The sequence below is a fragment of the Sapajus apella genome, unplaced genomic scaffold (assembly GCF_009761245.1).
Source record: "Sapajus apella isolate SASKATOON/1434 unplaced genomic scaffold, GSC_monkey_1.0 scaffold52, whole genome shotgun sequence".
NCBI lineage: Eukaryota > Metazoa > Chordata > Mammalia > Primates > Cebidae > Sapajus > Sapajus apella.
Window position 1 is genome coordinate 8,187,961 of NW_022436992.1, and position 7,673 is coordinate 8,195,633.

The 7,673-nt window shown below is 33.7% G+C and overlaps 1 pseudogene; it reads left to right on the forward strand.

The window, feature by feature from the left end:
- The first annotated feature begins 3,773 nt into the window (after positions 1-3,773).
- LOC116527006 lies at positions 3,774-4,123 on the forward strand (annotated as a pseudogene).
- The last annotated feature ends 3,550 nt before the right edge of the window (positions 4,124-7,673 follow it).

The following is a 7,673-nucleotide window of genomic DNA, read 5'->3' on the forward strand; positions in this document are numbered from 1 at the left end:
ACAATAATGAGAATTTAATTTAAAACTGTGGACCCATACAGGGTATATTTGTAAATTAGACAAGATTATCTTATTGATGGGTTGCTTGTATTTGTCTTGTGTGTAGTATGTGGTCTGTATTTTGAGGTTATTTAGAGTTGGGGATGAGAAGTAAAAAAAGCAGTGATTATTCTAGTTTTTTTGCTTAAAGGATAGATGATTGGAAAGGCAGCTTTATGGATGAAAAATCAAGAATTCTATTTTGCCTGTCAGAAATTTATTTAGAAGTCACATGGATGACATTAAAGATGTTGATGGAGAACATAGGCGGAAAGCTGGAGTTATGGATTTGAAGTCATATCTATACAAAAGCTTGCAAGTCAATGAATTTACTTGAAGCGTATGCATGTATGACTTTACATCAAACTCAACTATACCCAAAAGCTATCCACTGAAAAAATAACAATCTACTGAGAAAAAATTTCAATAAAAGAGACAGAAAACGAACAGCTGCTAAACTTAGAGGACAATCCTGACTGTGTGGTCTTATGGAATCCATTACTAAAAGTTATTTCTAAGTGAGTATATGAGTATCAATGTCACATAGGATGAGAAGAAAATTATACTTGGAATTAACAAAATGTAGGTCACTGATAAACTTTACAGGTACTATACTGTGCAACTAGGGGCATAGAACCCAATAGACATTTTCAGGGCAATGACAAAACACAAAACATTGAAGGAAGTGACCATGATCAACTCTTTTAAGACATTTTCTGTGAAGTAGAGGAGATAACTACAGTCATAGCTGAAGGTGAACATGAGATCAAGGGAGAAGTTTTTTGGGTGTCTTCTTTTAATTATTCTATTGAGATATCCTAGGAAATGCCTGTTTTCTGATTCAATGCCTGAGAAAGGCAGAGTACAAGGGATTTTTTTTTTTTTTTTACGGGAATAAATATTTTAGAAGGAAGTCAGGAGAGACTGGTCTTTCTAAAAGCAGGAAAAAATTGCTCCATTATAGTAAGAAAAATGTAGAGATAATAATTACAGATTAAATTAGGTTGAAGATTTCATTTTAGCAAAATGTGTTGGAATACATTTTTAAAACTTTAGTTTTTCCAGTGATATTAATTTTCACATATAGCAGAAAGATGAATCATCCAAAGTAGAAACTTTTATTTCATTTTTATGTTTGTCTTCAAGGAGCAAGCCTATTGATCAATAGTACTTTCTTTTTGTTATAGTAAATTATATTCTAAAACTAGCCCTATCACTGCTTTGCTATGTGGTTCTTATTTCTGAAATGAGGAGATGAACAAGGCAGACTAAAACAATCCCTTTCTCTCAGAATTTATGTATTTATTGTATTTGGCCACAATATATTTGCTGAAGCTGACCAGAACCTTAGTTTTTTACTATGGAGTTTTAGTCCTAAAATGATTCTTTTTACTCAGAATCATGAAGCTTAAACGTCGTTATCACAAAATCATATCCAAGTAAGATGTTTTAAAATGTAAACAATATTTACACATGTTCAAAATAAAAATGGATTGAGACAACCAGATATAATTCTATTTTAGAACAAACCAGTTTGCATGTGCATAACTTTTGTATTTAACATATGTTGCTAAAATTATCAGTTCCATTTCAAGTGCGTTGATCAGTTAGATATGATTCACAGTCATTCTATTATTGAACCTTATGCTAAAGTTTAAATAAGGGGTTGGCAAAGTATGGCCTGAACACCAAATCTAGCCTGTTACCTGTTTTGTGAACAAAATGTTTTCTAACAAGCCATGCTCATTCAGCTATGCGCTATCACCCCTTTCTCACTACAACACAGAGTAGAGTAATTACAATAGAAAACATGCAGCCCGCAAAAAGCCTAAAGCATTTACTAGTTGGTTCTTTATAGAAAGTTTTCCAATCCTAGCTCAGATGATATTTCCTTCTCCTTCCTCTTTCCATACTTATCTTTCCTCCATCCTTCTCCTCTTTTTATATGAAGCAATGAAGAAAACATATGATTTTGCTAGAGGCTGTAAGTCTAAAATGCCTTCAGTTAAAAGGGGATTATATGACTTGCTTATTGGAAATACTTTTGAAAATTATAAAAATAATTTATAGTTTACAATTTTTATAATTATTTTAATTTATATTTATAAAATAATATATAAGATCTCCCTGGAATATCTCAGACCTGTTAGAAATTTTGTGATTATTTCCATCATTCATACTATCAATACCTACATAATATCAATGTCATCATTGTCAATTAAGTCTGACTGCATTGACATCTGCATCAGTAAATAAATTCCTGAAATCAGTACTATTTTTAGTCTAATCACTGTAAAACATAGGTGGACATATGTCTGCAAACATTTAGTGCTCTGTGCTGCAGGCAGTGTTTAGTAAATTTGAAGGTTGTTTCCATGTCAAATTATGAATATTAAGCTAAAATTTGTTGCTATACAGACAGACATTAATCTAAAAACATGTCTCAGCAAAACCATTAAATGATGCTAGTTAAATAAAAAAGAAAGACAAAGACTTCTGATGGAAAATACTGAATATTTTGACCTTTTTATTTTTAAAAAATTCATCTTGTGAAGCTGGACTGGGTATGACTATGTGGGGCATAGATTGTAGATTTACTGTGTGGATCCCACTTTTAAGCAACTTTCTTTTACTACTCTGTCACAAATACAAGTTTCTATAACCACCTCAGCTCTCTAGGTTTGGAAGGCTACATTTACTATTGCCTACTCCATTTTATTTCCCCCAAAGACTAACTCTGCTAATTATAGATGAGAGTGGGGAAAATGAAGCTGAATGGAAAAGAGAAAGGGAATATATAAAAGTATAGATGAGTGAGGAAAAATTGTACCTAGGAGATACATATTACTGATAATATATTATATTGTAGTCTTCTCTGATACCAAAATAGTCACTTGAACCACAATTCTAAACAGAGGTATGCTGCATTCAAAAGGACCAATAGTGTCTTTAAGACAAGATAAACTGATACAGCCACACAAATATTCATATATGTATATATCTGAAAGCAGGAGTGGATCTGAGAATTATTATTCTATCCTTCCATCTCTATATTGATTCTACATATTTTTTTACTGGTTAAATCAAATTGCTTTGACAATTTTGGATTAATACAAGATTATTGATATGGTGTGGCTGTGTCCCCACACAAATCTTATCTTGTATTTTTAACTCCTGTATTTCCAGAGTATTGTGAGAGGATCCTGGTGGGAGAACTGATTCATGGGGGTGGTTTCCTCCGTAATGTTCTCATGGTAGTGCGTAAGTCTCATGAGATCTAATGATTTTATAAGGGGTCTCCCCCTTCTCTTTGCTCTCATTCTCTCTTGACTGTTGCCATGCCAGATGTGCCTTTCACCTTCTGCCATAATTGTCAGGCCTCCCCAGCCACGTGGACTGTGAGTCCATTAAACCTCTTCTTATTTACAAATTACCCATTCTCGGGTAAGTGTTTATCGGTAGTATGAAAACCAACTAACACAATTAGAATATCTGAATACATGGCCGAATCTACAGAAAGTATTTTAAAGACAAATCCACAAATCCTTTCTCTGGTAGCTAAAAGAAAATTATCTGATAATTGCAAAGGCTTGTGGAACAATATTTCTCTAGATGAAATTATTCCCCAAATAAATCCCTATTACATGTCATTAACAATTAAATCAATGAAAATATTACCATTCTTATAATTTTAATAAAGCAATAAAAGCTTAAAGATAAATATTTTTAGACCATGTGTTTCCAAAATGGTGGCAATGATCAATGAAGATACCCGGAGCAGCACCAATGGCAGTGTGGGCAAGAAAGGCTTTGAAGTGAAAAAGTGGGAAAAAGTGGAATGCAGTAGCTCTCCGGGACTGGGATACTGTGGTTGGTAACTGTGCCATCTGCAGGAACCACGTTATGAATGTTTGCACGGAATGTCAAGCTAACCAAGTGTCTGCTACTTCTGAAGAGTGTACCATCCATGGGGAGTCTGTAACCATGCTTTTTACTTCCACTGCATCTCTCACTGGCTCAAAACACTACAGGTATGTCTCCATTGGACAACAAAGAATGAGAATTCCAAAAGTATGGGCACTAGAAAAAGACATCTTCCATGAAGCTTAACTGTGGTGTTATTCATTTAATGACTTTCCCTCCTGTCACCTAATTATAAATTAGACAGAACTGTGTTTTTTCTGCTTTGTCTTTTCAGGGTGCTGTTTCTGCAGCCATCTTGTATTCAGTGTCAAATAAAGTCCAGTTAGATTCCAGAAGAAAAAAACACATTTCAGAACTGCCATCTTAAGGATATTCTGTCTTCTAACATATGAACATGAGGTGTTTCTTCATTTATTTAGATCTTGAATTTTGGTTGTCAATGTTTTATAGTTTTCAGTGTACAGATATTATACTACGGTTAAATGCATTCCTATTTTATTCTTGTCGATTATACTGTGAGTGGAATTGTCGATTTTTTAATAAGATTGTTCATTTGTATGTTATTGAAATAGAATTTTATTAATTCTGTGTCCTGTGACCTTGTTAAACTTAAAAAAAAGTGAGAATATAAGATTGTCATATAAGATTTTTAAATTATCTGAATAATTAGATAAAAGAACATAATCAGTCTTATCCCATATGTGTGGAGAAAATAACAATTTGAAAAACTGACCAAAAACATAAACAATCAGGATTATCTAACAATACAGAATACTATATGCTTTTATTTCGCCTCCGATTACTCTGTGGACATTTGTTTTGTACTGAGAAACTGAATCCCAGTAAGTTTGTAAAACCAGTAGGAAAGTGCATTTAAAGGCATAGGTAGAGGGTTTTCAGTGAAATAACCCCAAGCCTGGTCTGATATAATGGAATAAAAGGTACTAATGAGATCAGCAGAATTGCAGAACATGGAACATAAAAGTGCAAGGCATCTAGAAAAGGACTTGTAAATTTTAGCATTAATTTTTGTCTATTATAAATTTCATATTTTAAATTTTTATAATATTTGAATTATGTTTTGTAACTATAATTTCCTAAACCATTTGCCTCCAAGTTGATTCTAAACAATTGTAAAAAGTTTGACTATTATAATATTTTTAAATGTTTTGTGCAGAATAAAGTATTGAGATTTGATCAGTAAAGAAGAAACTGTGATTATATATTATTCAGTCTGTTCTGTTTTTTGTAAGGAATAAAGTCTAAATAAGATTAGTAGGATTTGATTTTCTTACACTATGTCAAGTGCTCAAAAATACACCATGCTTAAATGGGCAGTAGGATCACAATTTCTAGAGAAGCATTGTTATTTTTTTCTTAAATTTTATTGGAATTGTTATGATAATAATGTTGTCTCTTAACCTTATAATTAGTATAGCTTGAGTTTTTTTGAAGTTAACTTTTTATTAATCTATATATCAGAAAACTGCATATAGTGGTTAATTTCAAACCCATCTTAATTCAATCTGGCTATATTTTTATCTTATTCTAATTAATCTCCACTTTTCAGGGTCCATTCTTCTTGAAATTCTACAGATCTCCTATCTTTTCTCTCATATTTTTATCTATTACTTTAACTTTCTATGTTGAGAAATTCTTGATCTCTAACTCCCATAATTTATATATTTTTTAATATCAGGTCATTACAATTTTATAATTTTTAATTACCAAAAATGTTTTTATGATCTCCAATGACTTTACATGAAGTATTTTATGAAGGTAATAGTTCATGTATCTTAATACATTAGTAAAATATTTTAACTTTGTGTTCTGTTTATGTATTATTATTTATTTCTTCTAGGATTTGTTTTTGCTTTTTTCATATTGGACCTTATTTTTTATGCGTGACAGATAGAATTGAATAAATTTAGAGTCATATGCCAATATCCAGGAGTTGATCACTTTAAGCTTACTTAATTTTTCAGATTCATATTGATAGGACAGAAGGCAGGGAAATACTAGCAGAAAAGGGCAGGGTCCTTGACCAAGCACCACCCTTAAGCCTAGACCCAGGGCCCAAAGTGAAAACATACGTTCCTGTTTTCGCTTTCAAATATGGCTTTTTGGCCTGCCCTGCCCTGAATCCTGTACCCATAAAAACTTCCGGCTCCACCTGCAGAGGGGTGTCAGAGTAGCAAAGTGGCAGAACAGCAGAAAATGAGAAAAGTGTAGAAGTAGCCAGACATTGGAGAGAAGCCACTTGACTTAGAAGGACTGGATTGATGGCTGGACTTCAGAGGAGAGTCCAGCCAGGGATCCCAGAACTCCAGGGGAAAATCATCTTCCCACTCCATCCCCTTTCGACCTTCCCATCCTGCTGAGAACCACTTCCACTGCTCAATAAATCCTTCACATTCACCACCCTTCAAATCCTTTGTACAACTTGATTTTTCCTGCACATTGGACAAGAACTCTGGTACCAAGAGGGAGGGTGCAAAAGGCTATCTCCCTGACCCTTCACTGAGCCATTTAACACTTAAGCCATCTATGAACAGCAAAGCTAAAAGAGCACACTGTAACACATGCCCTCTCGAGATCACAGGTAACTCCCTAGATGCTAATGTGGGGCTGCTCAGAGTTCTACTTCTGCTGGCACACATAAGCACTCATCCCAGCTTCTGCACCCACTCACCTGTGTTCCCTCGCTCCCATGGGGGGTTGAGAGCTGTGGGATGAGTAAATGAGTCAATCACTTTGTGAGTCCTGCAAAGGAGTCAAGGGAACTATCCCATTTCAAGATCTAGATTTAAATATTTAACTCGGATTCTAAGAGAGTAGCAGGTGTTTATTGGGCAAGAACATAAGATAATAATGCGGCATATATTGTTTGTGTCAATTATAAATGACACAACTTGGCAATTCTATAATGCTAAGTATCATGACAAGCATTTTAAAATTCTTTACTTTCATTGGTATTCCCGATTTTTACTTATTTACTGCTGACACATCTTGATATTTTAGGGTCATCCTATGCTTGTATTTTCCCAGCCCTGGAATCAGCCCTGAGTGCTTTTATTGGACAATAATATTTGGAAATCAAAATCTGGGTTTTAGGTGTGTTGATTGCTATAGAAAGTGGTAGTCTTCTAGAAAATATGCGTATGTGTTTATGTTCATCCATGGAAAAACACACACATATATATTTATATATATATACACATATGCTAATAGATATACATATATACATAGATATATCTGACTTTATATAACTATCTTTATTTATATAGCTTTATATAACTTTATATAACTATAAATATATTTATATAAAAAATCTGAGTTGACACAGATGACTATAATTCCAAGATGGCATCACAGGGTTTATTTCAGTTTCCCCCCTTCCCATATTTTTATCCTCTTCAACAATGAGAAAGATGACCTACATGATCCTAACCCTCCTATATGTACTAATTTGTTCAATATCTCTAAATGTAATCAATATCTCAAACTTATGAGCTGCTTCTTTTGATGTCAGCTCTACCAAAGACACTGACTGAATGGCTGCTTCCTGCATGTCAGCCCTGTAAATATAAAAGCTGTACCAGGCTAATCTCTCACCCTGGACCTACCGAATATACTAGCCACACCAGATAATTTGTCAAGCCCATGCCAGCTGCCTGCACCAAATTTTATTCCTAGCTCCAAAATGGACA